Source organism: Ptiloglossa arizonensis, chromosome 9 (genome assembly GCF_051014685.1).
Source record: "Ptiloglossa arizonensis isolate GNS036 chromosome 9, iyPtiAriz1_principal, whole genome shotgun sequence".
NCBI classification, from domain to species: domain Eukaryota; kingdom Metazoa; phylum Arthropoda; class Insecta; order Hymenoptera; family Colletidae; genus Ptiloglossa; species Ptiloglossa arizonensis.
In genome coordinates, this window is record NC_135056.1 from 20,932,724 (window position 1) to 20,952,022 (window position 19,299).

At 52.9% G+C, this 19,299-nt stretch overlaps 1 protein-coding gene across 6 annotated transcripts in view; it reads left to right on the forward strand.

Moving 5' to 3' along the window:
* The first annotated feature begins 7 nt into the window (after positions 1–7).
* Positions 8–19,299, forward strand: part of Mdr49 (Multi drug resistance 49) — a 49,769-nt gene continuing 30,477 nt past the window's right edge. For 2 of the 6 annotated variants that reach the window (XM_076320085.1, XM_076320090.1), the window contains exons 1-2: positions 8–122; positions 1,050–1,349. The gene's annotated coding sequence lies outside the window, so the exon portion shown is untranslated. Of the gene's footprint in view, positions 123–1,049; positions 1,350–12,913; positions 13,065–14,925; positions 15,347–19,299 lie in introns of those variants that run through there. The other 4 variants (XM_076320084.1, XM_076320089.1, XM_076320086.1 and 1 more) reach the window with 2 other exon arrangements.

A 19,299-nucleotide genomic window follows, 5' to 3' on the forward strand; every position in this document is an offset into this window, starting at 1 on the left:
GTTTCAGATCCGATTTGTCCGGAGCACGTTCGAGGGCCGAGCTTAGGAAGCTCGCGAGCGAGGAGTGTTGAGAGACACCGCGACGAGAATAGAGACGACTGCTGCCCCCACGTGGGAGGGAGGTATGCATATCCTGTAACACGGGCAGAGATTAATCGGGATCGATACAGCTGCCGCGCGCTGGTTCACGCATCGAACGCCAATGAGACCGTATTTCGTTGGACAGGTACATCCAGCAAAGGAAACTTTCTAACGGCGCGACAGAGCCACCGGTTGGCCAACAGGGATTAGATTTTTCGCTAGTTGCTCGCCAGGAGCCGCGTTCTCGCCTCCTCGTCTCCTCGCCTCCTCGCCTCCTCGCGGCACGTAATCGCGAATTGCGGTGAAAGCGGTCGCTCGTCGAACGATTACGTACCTTTAACAATCGTCCTCGCGCGATCGCCGTGCGCGTCACGCTGGAAAATTTGTCCACGCGAGTCGTTTTACCCTTCTTCTTTTTTTTCTTCCTCTTCTAGTTTGTGATAACGCGATCGAAACGGTGGACGACGACGACGACGCTTCTTCTCGCGGTATCGGGTCATCGAAGACCCGTTGCACGCGATTTCGAACCGTCGCGCGGATATCGTGAAACATTTATCCAACGGATAGAGACCACGAGCGAACAGTGGATGTTCGAAACGGTAGAGAGATACGCGAACGATATACATTCGTTCGTACATCATCGCAGTACGCTTTCGGGGCAAATGGTAAGAGACCTTCCTCGCGATATTGGTTAACGTTCGAGTTTATCCGAGAGCAGTTTGTCATCGTTTAGCGACAACTCTGTTACAACTCGAGCGAGCGTAATTCCGAGCCGTCGTCGTCCATTCGGAACGCGCGTTCGAAGATTCCGCGTTGATACGATCGCGTCGTGAACTTTTAAACGGAACCGTATATTAAAATACCTCGACGGCCGATGTCTCGCGAGTTTATTACCAATTAGTACCAATTAGATATCGCCGGCTGTGACGAGTGACGCAAGTCGACTAATTAAGATCTCTTCTTTGCAGGTTTTTTTTTCCCCAAGTTTCCAGCGTTTATAGTAATCGCGAAGCGATAGAGGACAAGCCAAAGTAAACAAGTGATATTTTATATGCAGTATTTCTCTTTCATAATTTGCAAGAGGTATTAAATCGAGAGGGAAACGCTCGACGACGAATCGTAACGCAGAGAATAGAGAAAGAGAACCCAGAGAGAGAGAGAGAAAGAGAGAGATATTAACGAATTTGTAAATCGTACGAGAGAAATTTTATCGAGATTGTGCGTTTCTACCACTCGTGCGCCGCCATTGGCAGATTTTCTTCAAAATGGTGAGTACGCAACTTGTAACGAGAGTGTAAAATCGTGTCGTTTCGAAAACGCAGAGTTCACGAAACGTACCCGCGTACCCCGCGAGCGCGTAATATTTCGCCCACTGTCGTTCGTCGAGCGCGACGCTTCGGTAGCGTACACACGTTGGGAAAAGACAAAGCATTAATTACGGCGAAAGAGTCACGAGGCTTCCGTTGAAACGTTTAATTTATATCAACGCCGACAGCGTTGGCAGATCGCTTCGCCGCGAATCGCTTCTACGCCGACGCATCTCGGCTCGGTCCATCGCGCTTAATCAAAATTAACGAACCCGCGGACCTGTTCGCCGACGATAATCGATCCTACTCGTCGAATATGAAAATTTATAGCGGGACGAAATCACTGTTCGATCGGGGAGTCGTTTCGAAGGAAACAGTAACCAACCGCTTTCTCGCGATTCGAATACGAATTTGATACAGCTACGGAGAAAGGAAGAAGGAAAGAGAGAAAGAGAGAAAGAGAGACGAGCGGCGGCGAATCGTTGGCGGTTTCGAAACGGATCTACCGGATGACACGAGCCTTGTTCGCGAAACTCGCGTATACGTATATAGCGCGTTCACGATTCGCCGTTGCTTCCGGCTGATTCATTGGTTAATTTGAGCGACCGCGGTATTCCGGCGCGAATTCCACACGCTCCCGGAACGCAACGTCTTATCTAGCTCGCCACCGAGAAAGTTACAGTTATTAGAATAGCCCGGAGGCTGGGGATAATTGAGTTTCGTTGTTGTTAGCGATCGAGCAGGAAGAAGTTCGATACTCGACGGGCCTCCGGTACCGGCGGTTCGTTGTTCCGTCGAAGGGAAACCGGTCTTTCACCGTGATTCCCCCTTTGAAGCTGCGTCGAATGATCGATATCGTTACGAATCGGCGAGAAACCGAGAACCATACGCGGTCCCGATGCACCGAGTGCAACAACGCGCGTACCTACGATCGATGCAACGAATTCGTTACGCGGACGATCTCGGGACTTTCGCGAGTTGCGTTTCCAGCGTTATTACTCGGCTACTTCCGGTTGGGAGTCGAGGCCGTGCGGAATCGCGCGGTGATTTTCCGCGACGATCGAAGAGAGGTTCGCGTATACGCGAACAAATCGAAACCACGGAACGAGTACGTTTGCACGAGGCGGTGCATTTTCCAAGAATTAAACCGAGCTTTCGTCCGAGCGGTCTCGCGGAGCTTTGTTCCTACGTATGTAAACGGTCCGCGCCTTCGATTCGTTTACGGACGAGAATACACAGCTTTGCACGCGGGATAATACCGCTCGGACATCGCCCGGTAACATCGCGTAATTAACTCCCCGGAATTACCGTGGCGCACTTTCCGGCTGACAAATGAAAAGTTTGACGGTCAATGAACCGTCGAGCACCGGCGCAACGCTGGAACAGTTGTAAGCGCGATTCTGTTTTGCACACGGACGAATCCAGAAACGTGGTGGCTCGTGGCGGAACGTCGAAGAGATATCCAACGTAAACACGGTTTATATCCGGCGTGGCTCGGGGCAACGGATACGTTCGAGATAAAATATCTAATTAACGTTACGTTCAGTTTCGAAAAGTGCGCACGATGCCGCTGACGGCTACCCGCCGAGGTGTCGTTTCCCTGTTTATTCACCGAGGGTGAACCGTGGCGAAACAGGACCCGTTTATCCCTTCGTTCCTCGGTGAGACGTGTAGTGGGCAACAACGCCATTGAAACGAGCGTTCTCGCGGTACGAAGAAAGAACGAGGCGCGCGACAATAACGCGGGCGGAAACGAGGGCAACCCCGATCCGAAACGCAAATGAAGCCGAGCGGGACCGAGGTGAACTCGACCACGTGGAAAACTGGCGCGCGTCAGCGGTTTTCCATATCTCTCTGCCGGTCGCCCCCGCGTTTTCCGCTCTGTGCGCGCGATTAACCCAGGCCTGCGCACCACCGCCACGAAGAATAATTAGCGGCGAGCTGGTACACCGGACCGGTATTAATCGGTTCGGAAGTAATAGATGTAGCCGCGGCAATTTCGACTTCCCGGGAGAAAGATCGTCGCGCGAACAAACCGCGTCTTCTCTCGTGATCGTCAACGTCTTCTTTCAATAGTATTCACGAGAATTGTGTTCACGTTTCGAGCTTCCTCGAGCGATACGAGTATTCGCGCATCGTTTGGACCGAGGATCTTTGAGAGAATAAGACGAAGTCGTCGGTAGGAAAATTGGCATTTGTAGCGCGAGAACTTACCAACGATGGTGAGAACCTAACTTTTTAATCGAACGGTTTCGAACGGTTCGTTTACAGACCGGAATATTTGTCTCGCGAATGTCTTGTTTTCAAGACGGTCACTGTTTTTTTAACTCATCTCGACACGGTACGTGTACACGCTCGATCGAATACCACCGAGCAGCCAGCTATCGTTCGGCCTGTACTCGCGAAACGATACGTTTTCACGTGGCGCGGTTTGCACGCGACTCGACCTCGTATCGATTCGAAAACGTCGTCGATAACCGTGGACCGTTGCTCGTTCGTTTTCCAAGAGTCTGGAGTTTACGATCGTTCCTGGTAGTTCGATAAAGGATAGGAAAAAAAGGCGTATATACACGTACTCGCGGCGAGTCTCGATCGAACGGTCGTTCCGCGACGACGACAATGATTTTCGTCGGACGCGCCGGTCGAGCAAGGCGGTGTAAAATATCGCCGGCCATCGATTCGTCCATTTTCATTGCCGCTATTTTTCACCGTTGTAATCCGTCAATAAATCCTGGAAGAAGATAAACTGCCGCCGCGGTCCGTTACAAAAGCGCGCGAGCATCGTTACGGAATCCGATATGAAAAACTGGACACTTTTGTCGGGCATTCGGGTCCTTTGTCGATCGATTTGTCGCGCGTACGGGCTTTGGAGCGCAGCCTTGTTACGCGGAGGCTGCGAGCGATACCGACGCGCGAGAGACCAGCACCGGTTCGTTAGATATTAATAGCCGCGACGACTGTTCCGTAACTTTTTAAACTCGATGCTCCACCTAGAACCGCTCGAAAGTTTTCTCTTTCTTTGGTACCACGCCACGCACCGCGACCACCGCTGGAAACAATCGCGCGGACCGTGCGTACACTACTCGAACTTGTTCAAGATGAATTACGCGCAACTTTGTCGACTCGTATTCGTATTACGCTAGTTACGCCTGTGTAATACCTCGATGCAAAGACTGTTTACCTAACGACAACAATACTCGAGACCCCTCGTTGCGTTCGTCGAGTAAACTTTCGTTTCGAATCTCGTGAAATTGTACCGGTGATATTTTTTTCTCGAACAATTGCCACGAAACTCGCTGCGATCGATCGCGTCGAATCACCGCGTATTCGCGATCTATTTGTTCGCGCGTGTTTACGTTTCTGCGTTGCGTTCCTCGACGTCCGCGTTCTCCGTCAAACCGTAACGGTGCACGAACGCGGCTGTTCTCGTTTAATTTATTCCATTATCGTATCAGGTATTCGATGGCTGGTGTTCGCGTTCGTGAATGGGAAAATTACAGGGCCGCGATAATTCGCGCGATAAATTTTTCGGGGTCAACCACGAGACCGTGCGATACAGCCGAGCGAAATCTCGCGGTACCGTCTATTTTTGATTTACTCGACACGGTTTACGAAATCCTCGCTGAAAACGTACTCGGTTGTATTTTGGGAAGCACCGGGGTTTATTTAACGGAGAGGAAACACAGACGTCGGTCTCTCCGTTCTCTGGGCAGCGACCGTCGCGTCCTAAGGACGCGGACAACATCGCCGATGCGATTGCTCCGTTTCGCGAGATCGTTCGCCAACGAAACGTTTATTTCCACGTTGTACCGGTCGCGTGGTGAAATATACGCGCGGTCGTTGCGATTCTCGACCACCGATTGCTCGACGAGACAAAGGTTAAGAGACGTTGCGATCCGTAGATAAAGAGCATCGTAGACGTACCGTTTAAAAGCGAGGCGTATTATTTGAAAAGACCCCGTTTCGTAACACGCTCGCGGGAGCATTTGCACGGTCGAGTACGGTTCGATCGTTTCCAAAGATCGTGGAAAAATTGACGATCGTCGGTGCAACGTCGGTCCGTCGTCGTGGTCGTGGTCGGCAAGGTCGATTTTAAGATCGGTAGGAGGCGGCAGCGCGGTGCATTCTCGTCGTTAAACGGTGTCAATGGAACTCGACCCGAAACGGATCGTTCGCTGGTTTGCTCGTTCGCTCGATCGATTTGAACCGGAGGCGCGACGAGCGTATCCAAGTGTCATGATTTCATTGGATCGCGGAATGTGGCTAGCGTCGCGATTCCGTTGCGAGAGTTCGTGTCAGGGTCCGAGAGCGTCTCGGTAGACGCGTCGGGTGTCGTCGGTAGAAGAATCGTCGTCGAGTTCGAGGTCTCGAGGTCGAGTTTCGACGGCCGATCGTTCAAGAATGGCTTCGCGACGGACGTCGGGGCCGCTCGGGCTTCTATTTCCGTCGACGTCGACGTACCGTGCGTTGACTTCGTTTGAATAATTCGCGTCGATTATCACCGGAACGGTCTTTAAACGCGGGATCGATCGTTCCGCGCGGCAGCTTCCTAGCGAGTTCCAGGCCGCGGGGGGACCGGGATCGATTCGAACGGCGTGGAAATTTCGCGAACGATTATACCCCACGGGCGGTACACTATTTTCGGAACGCGTTTGGCCCGACGGAGGGCGAACGTTGAAATTCCGTCAACGACTATGGCGGCGCACGGTTGCGCGCGTGCAGCTACTTAGCGAGCCGCGTTCGAACTGCACACAGACGGTAATCAAGGGTACAAATTTTCCGCCAACGAGGCGCCGAGACGTCCCAAATTCCTACCAGATACGCGGCAATTAAAACATCGCTCGCGCACCCGTAGAGGAACGCGTGCATCTGGATTCGGGGCTATTAACCGATACTATTTACGCTCGAGCCTCTAGATTCGTCTACGTCGGCCTCGATGCGCTCACCGTTTTCATCGGTGTATCGTCTCGGTCCGTGACCGCGTCGTTCGTAAACCGAACCGACGTTTTATCCGCGCGATCGTCGGAGAAATTCGTCGCGAATACGCGCGAACAAACTTATAGCGAAAAGTGAACAAAGAGATCGACGACGCGACAAAAGCGAAAGACGTCGCGCGATCGAACGTCTGTACGCGCGACTTTCGAAAAAGGGACACCGTCGACGGTTCAAAGTGTCGCGAAACCCCGTCGACGCGAATTCTCCGCTCGCGTGCGCGAGGAATTAAACGAGCGCGGAACGCCAAGCGAGGCGACGCGACGCGACGCGACGCGCGTCGTCTTTCGAGCGTGGGGAGCGTGAAATATTGTTCGGTCCTCTTTCTCCGCGGCGCGTTTCCGCCTCGCGCCTTTCCAGTGTTCTCGACCGTAGTCCCGAGGGCTGTCGGCTGTTTTGTTTCTCGTTTTCAGGCACGCGGACGAACCCTTTTCGAGGATTCGCGCCTCTGAATCGCGTTAACCCTCGCTGCGCGATTTATGGGCGACCTGTGTACCCCCTGGGCAGAAACCGAGACAAAAAACCGAGAAAGAGAGAGCGAACGAGGGGATGGAGAAGAGTCGTCGACTCGGTTTCGCGCTCGAACCGTTGTTGTTCGTTGTTGTCGGTCGTAGGGTCGGAACGCGACGAAGTCTGCGCTTCCACCCGATATTTTCCGTGGTACGGCAACGTATCGCGAGCGTTGCTATCTCGACCGCAAATTAATGGGGCGAAGCTACCTCGGGGGAGCGTGTTAGAAATAAAGACGAATTTCGCGACACAGGAGTTTACGAAAACCTGGAACCGGGGATCGTCGTTCGAGCCTTTCGACCGCGAGACCTTCGGTAGACGATGAATCGACGATACGAAGCGCCCGTTCCGTAGGAAATTTTCGATCCACGATCGCAAAAGACGTGCAGCGTTTCACCCATGGAAAAACGAGCAAATAAATTGCCACTCGTCGATGTTTTCTTCCTCGTCCGCGACCGGATGAACATTTCTCCTCGTCTTTGGCTACCGAGAATCGTTTACACGTGCACACCGAACTCGCCATGTCGCGTCGCGGGTAGTTTCGCGAAAGTTTCGTCCTCGGACGTAGCTGAAGCTCGGGTACTGCTCGCGTTTGCTAGAAAGATCCGCGAGTTTTTCGAGTCTTTGAAATCGAAAGACCGAAGCATCGAAAAATAATAACCGCCGCTGGGTTCCGCTTTTGTCTCGCACGGTCGCGATGGAAGGAGAACCAACGAATTCGGGTCATTTTCTTTTTTTTAGGTAACCGGTGATTGCGTTCGTTGGATGGAAAGAGGTAACAATTGAACATAATTTAACCTCGCGTTCGAAGAAAAGGTACGGTCGCCTCCGGGGTGGTGTAACATTTTCACGGTTTTTTCCCGTACGCGTTTCTTTTTTCGAGGCTGGCTCCGTTCCGGTCGATTCTGCGGTTCACGCGGCAACGAGCACGGGCGCGTTGTTCGACTCGACGATGATTCTCCGTAAATTATCGAGCCGGACAGTATCGTGTCATCGATCATCGAGTTGTGGACGCAGCGGCTCGATCCGCCGCGCCGTGAACAGACCGCGCGGCTACGAAACGCGCGGAACAATCGATCCGATCCAAAGCTCATTAGAAAGGACGATGCAGGTTCGTCGCGACGGATCCTTCGTTACAGTTGTCGTTTGATTTACACTCGAACTCCACTCTGTTCTCTGTTCGGCGATGCGTTCTCTCCATCGGCGAGCCTTTGGCCAGGAAACAGAGAAACCGATTGTTCTCGTCGGTCAGTATCGATTGTTTGCACCGATACTCGTTAACGAAATTCATTGTTCGCGGTGTCTCTTGGGAGTCCGAGTCCCTCGGTTTCGCTCGGAGTCTTCTCGCCGACTTTTCGTAATCGACTGTTCTCCGACTCGCGGTTTCGAATTTTTGAGAAAAAAAAGAAACACGATCGCGCCATCGGACGTGCAATCGCTCTCGAACGATATCGGAAGGGAACGGGAGGTTTCGGGAGCGATTCGATTCGGCGCGTTAATCGACGGATCGGCTCGTTTCGCAATGGCGGCTAATTAATGTTGCCATAAATAACGAAACGCGTCGCGGTGAACGGCGTATATTTACGGGTGGAATCGATGCGAGATAAATTACGAACGTAGCGTCGGTCACGGTTTCGCGCGATCTTGTAAAGTGTTTACAAATAATCGTCGCGTGTTCGTAGCACGCGACCATCGAGGGCCGATCGTTCGTAGCCGAGCGTGAAACTAGTTCTCCGCGATCGAAAGTAAAGGGACGATGCACTCGAGAGCCGTAAGTCTCGCCGACAATCGTCGAGGAGGCGGGATCTTATCGGTCGTTTTTCAACGAGTACAAACAGGGAGATATTAAAATCGTAATTTCCGCAGGTCTCGCCGGCTTCGCCGCGATATTCCCCGCTTTTATCTTTTTCCACCCTCGTAGCCTTTCGGTACGGAGAGAATTTCCACGGTGCTTCCGACCGGTTCTCGTTAAATGGACTGCTCGGTGTACGGGGTACCCGTGACGGTGAAAATATTCCCAGGAAATGGGGGGTCCAAGGAACGAGCGGGCTGCTGTGCTCGGAAGCGAAACGTAGATTAAGGCGCCGCGGAACGAGAAGGATTTGCTCGAGACGTTGCATCTTGATGTTATTAAGCGGCCACGGCTGGAAACACTCTCCGAGTTATTCGGTGAATATTTTTTCGACGGTCTCCTTCCCTTTACGATTCGATGCTCGTTCCTTTGTTCCCGTGGTCGATAAACAAACGCGATTATGGATTTCCCGTTACATCGTCGAAAGTTTCAACGCGGTGGATTGCCGATAGCGTATACCACGGAATCTCGAAAGCTACCCTCGTTTTTCCGGAATTACGCGGTTTCGCGTGTCTGCTCTTCGAAGAAGAAGTTTCCCGCGTTCTCTACTAGCGCGGTGTACTAAGACTTCGTCGAGACGATCGGTTCTCACCGATCGTACGATTGTTTTGCATTTTGCGAGCGCATAAAAATTTCTTTCCACGAATTCTCCTCACCAAGGGACGCGGTCGGCGCGCACCGATAACGCGTGTATACACCGACGTCTTCTTCTTTTCCTCGAAGGGCTATCGAACTCTTTATCGCGCGATGCTTCGAATCGTCGGACGAGATAAACCACTCGGCGCACCTTTGTGTCGTTTCTCGATCTCCGCTTCTCTCGGCTCGGCTCCGGTTTTCGTTCCTCGAAGTCTTCGAACGTGTTCGGGTCGGTGATCTCGATCGACTTTCGCGCGTGAGAATCTTGGGCGTTTCGAAAACGTAAAATGGCCGTTACGAGGCGCTCGTTCGCTCGCTCGCTATCAATTTTCGGGCGATTCGAACTCCGTCGCTCCGGCCACGATCTTCCCGAATGGATTCCAATTAAAACGACTGTCCGGGGGATACGTACGGCTTCGGCGTCCGCACGGGGTCGGCGTCGGTGTCGGCGACGGTTCAAAGGGGGTTCAGAGGTCGTCGGAGCGCTTTCATAACTGTTAATAGGAAACAATTGCCGTCTCGATTAAATTCCACTGAACTATTATGGGCGTCCGGGGAGAGCCGTGCCGAGACGAGGAGAGGGGCGTTTGGGTCTTCCAGTTTCCGAGATGACTGCCCTTTCTCGCATTCGCGTCTCCAGGATTCCCCCCGGGTGCTTCCTAGTTTTCCATTACGATTCCTGCCGCCGCGGCTGTGTATTACGGTAATAATCAACCGGCCTTTCGAAGCGATTTCGTACTTCGAGCTACAATTTCTCGCATCGTGAACAGGTAGTCGCAGATTACCGAGTAACGCCCCCGCGCACCTAGAACCTTGGTCGCTGAAATCGGCCGCGGAATATTCGATGCGTCCCGCGCGGATCGACTTTTCCTCTCGATGAAAAACATCGTTACGGTCGAGCCGTGGATCATTCCCTCGAGGTTGCTCCAACGTCGTCCATGGTTCCATTCGAACCTGCGAGTTCCCTACTTCTTGGAATCTGGCCCCGAAACCGATTCAACCCTTTCGTCTATTGGAAACGTCTCGCGCGCTACCGATCGCAAACGGTTATCGCAGCAGTTTTCGGAAAAGAACTTTACAAATTTACAAACACGAACATATACAAACGAGAGAAACAACCGTGTTTCTTTCCTACCGTTCTAATTTCTAAACAATTCTCCGGCGCGTTATCGGGCCGGTAGTATTCCGATTCGAAGAACGCGGATCGATCGTCCTTAGAAACCGTCTGGAGCATTTCAGCGAACAACTCGTCGAGTGTGCATTGCAATCCCTCTTGTTACGCGATCGCAGGCATCGCAACTATTCTCGAATCCGCGTCATTCTCGCGACACAATGGCTGACTAATAACAAAGAACGTTCGAAAATGGACATTCGTTACGGCTCGAGGACGCGCATCGTTGTTTCTTCGTTGTTCCAGGGTTCGACCTCCGGGATGGAGTCTTTCTCGCTTCGATCTCCGAGAATCATTTACGAATCGCTGGAGCCGTGTCGGGGTTGTTTACTTGCTGCTTAATCACCGTTGCGATTAATCGAAAGTCTTGTCCGTTGGTCGATCATTCTCCTCGAGTGGTTTACGCAGGTTGGTTGGTCGACGATCATCCGAGCCGGTGGAGTACCGTCGTTGATCTCGACTTGCCTAGAAACCGTGTATCGAGCGTAACACCAAAATGGCGCGGACCTCGAAACACCGTGGGTAATTCGTTCGGTTCTCTCGTTGCGCGAATACGTTCGAAGGTTTCTCCTTCGCGGCGGAAACGACGTCGCTGGCCGGAGCTACTTTTCCGGTTCCGTGTCGCTCAGTTGTTCAGAGGAAACGATAAAATTTCATTTTCCGCGACCTTGGGAACCGTGAAACGTTCTCCCTCGCCGAAACGGCATCGATCTCGCGAAAAAAGAAGAAAAAAAACGAGAAGCTCCGGGGTCGAGGAGGGTTTTCAATCCGCAAAGAGGGCGCGATGTCTTCTTTGGAGCGTCCTTGGAAATATTCGCTGGCATCGGAAATGGGTCAGTGTGCCTACCGCGACGCCGAGGTCGATCTCGTTGCAGCCGGTGCATCTGCATTCTGCAGTGGCCGAAATCGCGGACGTGTATGCACACGAGGAACGGCGTAGAATCGATTACGGGAGGGTGCGCGGGAGTTTACAGCTCGCGTATTCGACGCCGCCACCGGTTCCTTCGACCGAGAACTCGGAACCGATACGCTCGCGGTTTTTTTATCGCGGATCGCTCCGCTCGGACGCAAGTTAATTCCGGCACTTTGGTATCGCGTCCATTGTGGAGATTGCCGTGGGGGACCGATCCAAAGGTCACATCCGACGGTGATAGGCAAAGTGTTTATCTGGATAAAAGTTTCCAATAACGAATAAAAGATAAACAACTTGTCCGGTTATCGACCGTTTTATGGAATTAAACACTTCACGGTGAACGTGGATCGCTATGGATATTCGAATAAAATTCTCCCCGATTCCCCTTACGCGAAAGATCCATCGAGAAGTTTCGAAAAATTCGATCGCAACGATCGTCGAAGTGGCGAGTTCTCATCGCTCGGGGGACACCCCTTCGCTAGATCCCGAACACGTGGGAAGATAATTATCGAGAAGGAGAACGAGCGAAAGATCCAAGTTCGAGTACCGGATCCGGTAATCTTATCGCGGTGTTGTTTCTCTGGCAATAATTCCGGTGTAATTTCTTGCGCAACCCGGTGGTGTCCGATCGGTCGCGAACCGTGATCGTGGCACGGTGTCGAACGGGGTATCGAGAGAACCTGGAGGGAAGTTGTCGGTAGCGAAGGATTTCGTAGGAGTTACCTTCGATAAGGGTAGCGATTTAATCTGGCCGGAAACCGGTGTCTGATAAATCGGCCGGATTATATCCATTCATCAGAGAGCCAGCGGCAGTCTGTTTGTACGCGTTGCGCTCCAGCAACCCACATTTATCTCGTGCCAAGCCTGCGCTTTCGTATTTACGGTTCGCACGGGCCAGCCATCCGGCCACGGAGCGCGTCAGTCTTCGCGGAGAATTTTTCCCATCTTTCGTTTTGTTCGGTGTCGGTGATAAAAATCGAGCCGCGTTCGCGGAAATCGGCGAACTCGGTAACGGTCGTTCTCCGAACCGGAACGATCGGAGAAACGATATTGGCAGCGAGACGGGTGCGACGTCGAGATGGAAAATAACGCGACGTCGCGGACCGAGCACGGTACCGTCGTATGAGAGCGTCAGAGAGTGTCTCGAAGCACGTCATCGGGCCACGAAAAGCCTCGCGGGTCGTACGTCATCGTTCGATCTCAGGGGCGTCGCGACGCCTCGGTGTGCCAGGCGGGTAGTCTCGTTCCCAGAATTTCTACGATATCCGGTTCGCGCCGGTTCCCGCTGGCTCGCTTCCGATCTACGTCTATAACGTGCGCGTCGTCACGGTCTCTCCCGTGTACCGGGAGGCTCGTGTTCGTAGCAGTCGCAGTCGCCGACGTCGCTGTCGCCGTTGCCGTCGCCGTCGCCGTCGTCGTCGCCGTGGTCGTCCCTTTTCGACGTCGCGTCCGTTTCAATCCGAGGGGATGAAAAAGAGGGGACACGGCGTCGTTGCGTAAGCGTCTGGACGCCGAGGCACCGTTGCGTCAGTCGTTCGAAAGCTACTAAGCATCGCGGTCCACGAAAACCCGGCCGAGAGAAACCGGTGCTCGCAGCAGCGTGTGAGTTGAAGATCGGTCGCCGTTCGGGACCGGCGTTTTCAAAGGGGGGTGGTGGTACTCGAGGTGGAGGGGGAGCTGGAGGGGCGGTGGTTCCATGTTGTGTCTGGGTTTCCCGTTTCACGAGATGTCGCGGTCTCTCGCGCGCGCACCGAGATGAATTTCGCGTCTCCGTGGTGGACCTTGGTACCGGAAATTTCAAGGTCAATGGCACCGTCTCTTCGCAACAGCAACGCACTCACGCACGCAAGCAGGCAGGCAGGCAGGCAGGCAGGCAGGCAGGCAGGCAGGCACGCACGCACGCACGCACGCACGTACGCAGGCGCGTCCGCGCAGCCGCGTTTCTTGGATCGAGCTTTTACGGTGGCTTGCACGGGAACCGCGCGTTGCGGCCGCGTTTACGGGACGACGAGCTCCTCTCGATCGTCGCACTCCTCGACATCGACATCATCGAGCCGCATTGCGCAACAATCGAACGCCACGTCCTCGCCGCGATTCCTTCGACGAACCTTTTTTTCTTCTTCGTTTTCGCGTCGTTGGTCGTCGATTCGCGCGAACAAACTTCGAAGGGGTATCTCGAACGTCGATTCGATCGAAAACGAAACGGTAGACGGAAACACGTGGAACGATGCGACAGACTCGGTGCCGCAGCGGACGCCGCGGTCGGTCTCCTTTAAGGTGGCGCGTCGTTTTCCGCGCTCGAACATTTACCGCGACCCGCTGTCCTCCTTAACGGAGTTACCAGCGTTGCGACGCGAGTCGTTCACGGACGAGACGATCGACCGATCGACGCCAATTTACGCGCACTTTCGTTAACATTTTCGTTGCTCGTTGTCCTCGTCCAGCATCGCCGTAGTCGCGTACGCGCGCCGCGACGAGATCCTCGACGTCGTCGTTCGAACGCCGATCGACCAACGAACCGGCCGCGTCGTTTTATCGTCGAGTTTGCCCCCAATGGCGCTAACTTCCGCGAACTTGGAGAGGAATAATGGGATTCCCTCTTTATCCCCGTTTTTTCCCCGTTTTTTCCCCGTCACCGTGCATCGCGAACATCGCGAACATCGCGCTCGTGACCAGCCTTTCGAATCGTCCGTTTACGACCGCCGCCGGGAAAAACGATTGCAAATCGCGTTTCGAGGAATTTACAAACGGTTCTCCTTAGCCACGATTTACGGTTTTCCAACGAATCGAGGCACCGCGTTTCCCGCGGGAGATCGACGTCGAACGATACCTCGATCGACGCTAAGATTCCACGCTTTCATCGAGCTTGGCTTTCGCGCGTCGTTGGTTCCTTTCGCGTACACTCGTTGATTTTTCTTCTCAACGGAATTTTTACAAACGTTACGTCTCGGAGCCGGGGTTACGCGTTCGTTGATCGTTCGACTCGTAATTAGATGCTCGTTCGATGGACGAATCCGAAACCAGTTTCTGTCGCGCGAAAACTAATCGAGTAGCGTCGCGGGCGTCGAGCTGCGAGTATCCCGTTTCCGTCGCGAGTAAATTTATGCGCGATTTCGTCGAACGACCCGGAATCTCCTATGGAGATTCGAGTCGGCCGGTTCGTTCGCGATTCAGCTCGATCTCGAGAGGATCGCGATCGACGTAGCGGGTAGATCGATGTCGCGGTCGACACGAGGATCCATCGAGGGCGGAGCGTTCGAGCCGCGTTTCGAGGAGTAGTTCGCAATTATCGAGGAGTCCGCGGTAATTACGCGGGTAGGGTTCAATGTCACGAGCGAGTCGGAGGGGCGGCGACGGGTGCTACGACCGAGAACGAGGAAACCCAGCCGCATGTAAACTCCGGGAGCCGGCCTTATCTCGTCGGTGTCACCTCGAGCGTATAAAAGACAAGCTCTTTCGACAGGTGGCTTCAGTAATTCGTACACGCGCGAAGACGTCCGCTTCTGGAACCGTTCTTCCCGCTCGTAGTCGCGTGTGCAACCCTTCCACGGAGCCACGTTTTTGGTGATTCGCGTGCAATCGTCGTCGTCGTCGTCGTCGTCGTCGTCGTTGTCGTCTCGTCCCCTTCGAAGCATAGACGCACATCCGCCCTTGCGTCGTTCAACTCTCTACGCTCGTCGCCGGTAGCGAATCCTCTTCGTTCGCGCTAGATCACGCGGTTTGTGCACGACCGTTGGGAAACGCGTGCACTGTCAGCCCGCATAGTGACGCCTAGTGAAGTCGCGAGGGACACTTATGAAGGGGTCCGTCAACGCACCGAGGCCCATCGTTGATCAGAACAGATATATTTGGGATAACGATTGGAAGCAGTAGACGTGGACAAGGTACGTGACGGCCGGCTCGGGAATAGATCGCGAAATCCCGATCGATTTTTCGTCCGTTCGATCTCGATCGAGCGTACCTATTTTTTTTTTTTCTTTACTTTTTCTTTAAACGGAAATATCGAGTCACCACTAGCGACCGGAGAGATCGTTTTGTCGGATCGATACGAACGATACATCGTGCTCGGTGCTTGATCCGCTCGTTCGACGAAATCGACTCGCGACAATTTATACGCGATTATTACCCGGATGTATCGTTCGGTTACCGCGACATTGGTCGGTAAAGCCTTGGGAACGAGATTCCGGCTCGTACGGATCGCCAGAAAATGTCAAACACACGTGCCACTCGGCGAACGCAACAGGGAACCCGAGTTCCCGCGTATCGGTTCGAACTGTCGTCTCTACGATCCGACCGCGAGTTCGATCGGTCGCCTCGGTGTCTTGCCGTAATTTACCATTGTTCTCGCTTTTGGATCGGACGTTTCGATTTCGTTATACCGTCGTTCCCGAACGTTCGAAATTCGTTCACATCGGAGAGGAAGATTCTCGATGAAACGAGGTCGTAAGATTTCCGAGACAATTGACTGTTCGATCGTCGAGCAAAGATTCCAAGAAGCTCGAACACGGAAAACGAGAGAACAGAAACGCTCTCGCGTCTTCTCGTTTAATCCCGTTTCGAACGTAATCGGTGTAAGGATCTCCGACCGGCGCGGCGCGTGGTTTTTGTTTAACCTGTCGCTTCGCAATCGAGATCGATAATTCCGTTTATCGCGATCGAGAACGGTATTCGTATCGATATTTGGACCAAACGTTACGACCCAAAACAATCGAGAGCATCGTTGCGAACCATCTGTTTCGATTTCGAGCGTTTCCTTCGTATCTCAACTAACAGATATCGAATCGCGAGATTCGAAGACTCGTGCTCGAAGCCGACAGACCCGGAATCGGAGATTTACCGAGTTGATAAATAACGCGGACGAACGTGCACGTCGACGTAAATTTCTTTTACGCGCGGACGGTCCCTAAATTATTCGTCGAGCCTCTCCGCGGCACAATGCCGTTACTACACGACCGAATGTACCGGTGCGATGCTAATGAGACGAAACTAAATGCAAATATCGAGATACGAAACACTTCCGAAATATTCGCGTATTTAATTCTGCCGCCTCGTTCTCTCGAATTCTTCTCGAGCGCGAATTCGAATATTTTCGCTCGTGCTCGTAACATCGAATTCTACTTATCCCGAAACACGCGTCAACAGTTCGATTCTCGCGCGATAAAAAATGTTTACGATTAGTCTTGCGCCGAACAGGAATGCCGATATTCTCCGAGAATCGTGGACCGCTACGTTGTGGAAGAATCGTGGATATTTCTATTCGGGTTCTTTAACTGTAAAAAAAATAGGTCCACCTTCGACGAGTTTAGTCTCTGTATAAGTTCCTCGTACGAATCCACACGAGAGAAAAGTCTTTGCGGCTTCTTTCCATTTCGAGGAAATTTCTTTCGAAATTACGTTTCTTTCTTTTTAAATTATGCTCGATCGCCCCGGTTTGATCCAACGATACGATAGTTTACTTTTCCCGCGAATCTTGCGGTTCTGTTCTCGGGCGGGTTTACACGGCGGTCAATTAGTACTTATATCGTACGATGCGCGTGTACACGAGCGGGGTAATTCGTGTACACGACAAATAAATAAATATTTGCTCGCGGTGTGTGTTTCGATCCACCGAGAATATCGATTTCGAACGGCGCGATTCGCGGTCGCGGTCGACCGATTTCTGAGACGAGCGATCCGCTCGGTAGCCCAGCAGCCGTGTTTTCGCGTCTGTCAATTTTGCAAACGTTTCGAACGATTATCCACGGAGAGGAGGCTGTCCGCGCGTCGATTATTTCCCCGTGGTCTTGGTATCTCGGAGAAACGGTTCGAGACGATTCGGAGCTCGGCCAGCCTCCGTCGCGAGGAAACGCGCCGCTCGAGCCAGTGTCGGCCGCGCTCCCAAAATAAGCTTCGTCCGCGTATAATGTTTATTAAGCGCGGCTGCAAACTGGCACAAGGTTCTGCCAGTGTAGCCCGTGTTCGTTGACCTACATGAAGCGAGAATCGGACGATTCTCCCGCGAATTCCGCGTGTTCCGCGTCTAGGCCAGCGTTAATCCGCGCGTTCCGTTTCTTGGGCGTGTTTAATATCGGGGAAAATGAAGTCTAACGGGGTTGTACCGCGCCGTTAATATCGTCCCGAAATAAACTCCGTTGATGTCCGTTGGATCCACCGGTGCAAATTGGTACAGCGCCAAAATTCAGCCGTCTCTAACCGGACGGAAACATTCCGCTGGAATACGGTATCGCGGCCGGTTACGATGCACGTTGAAACGGCTAAGGTTCCGGCTCGTCGACGGACGAAAAAATATTTCCTACCCGGATCGACGAGATTTATAGAACTCGGCTATGGGAGAGGAAGAGGGTACACCGGCCCTCTCGTCGAAGGAAATATCAAAAAACGATCCCCGAGCACGGTTTATTGCCTTTTTTTTTCTTCCTCGCGGAGCGAACCCTTCGCCCTCGCCCCTCGGCTTTTATCGGAACTTTTTATCGCGAGCACCGCTGTCACGTCGACGAAACACCTCCGACGCAACGTTATCCGACGTTGTTTCGACGTTGTTTCGACGCGCGTCCCCGATTTTCTTCGTTCCTCCTCGATTTTCGATCGTTACGTCGCCGTACCGTTATCGTTCCCGAAGCGAAACGAAATTTCCCACTGTACGGTGTTTATCGATACGGTGGATCAACGCTTCTCGCTCGAGGTTCGTTTCTTCTTTCTCCGCTCGGTTTCGTCACGCCGGACCACGATACGACCTTCTCTCTCTTTCCTTCGGGAACTTTCTGAATCTTACGACGGATCGAACGCGATAACGCGATTGGCCACTCGAGGAGTAAACCGAGCTTAGGCCCGGGTTATGTAATGTCAACGTAGAATTTTTCATCGACCCCCTTATCTTAATTACAATAGCGATACAACGTGAATCACGAGATCGTAGATTGTAAATTGGCGCCGTTTCGCGACTCACCTCCCCCCTCCCCACGCACGCACACACACATCGCACTTGCCTCTTATCGTCGATACTATTGTCCAACTTGATCGATAAATACTTGTTTATCGTGCTCGCTCGCGCGATACTATTATTATATCTGCTTTGTTGACGGAACGTAGTATAAATAATTCACGGTTCGCTAGAAGCGTCGATTCGTAAATAAACGTCCTCGTAATCGATTTCCCGGAAACTGCGGAGATCGAATAATTTCATCGGCGTACGATCGGATCTCTTGGTATCGAAATGGCCGCGCGCGCGATCGGCTAATTACATCGTTTTACGCAACTATCGATTCGCGTTTCGCGCAATCGCGAGGCGATAACGGGGCAACGGAGCATCAACCTTCTCGCGTTTGTCGCGACCCGGCGCGGGCTTTTCGATGATCAAGGTCGAGAGATAATTTTCGGTTCGTCCGCGTCGACGGAAATTAGCCGGGAACGTACGCAAATCGTCGCCGCGGCGATAAACTCGAGCGCGGAGCTTTACGCGACTGCAAGCGAGCGAGCAACTCGCGTGCAAGCCGAGCGAAATTGATTAGATAAAGAGTCGTTGGTGAGTAACGACGATGACGAGAAATCGTCGCGGATGAATCGCGAGATCGCATCTTCGTACCGCGCGATGCGTTGTTTTCGTAACGGGCTATCCGGTTCGACGAAAATACACTTCGCGGAACGTTCGTTACGGATCGATCGTTCGTGCGTCTGCTCGTCCGAAGAAAAATCGTTCGGTGGACCGACGCATCGTCGTTTACCGCTCGAACGATCGTAATCGGACCACCGAGCCTCGATCTCTTCGAAACGATACCGTATCGAGACGGTCGTGTCGTTCGGCTCGTTATCCGCGAGCAGATCGAAATCCGATCCGCGA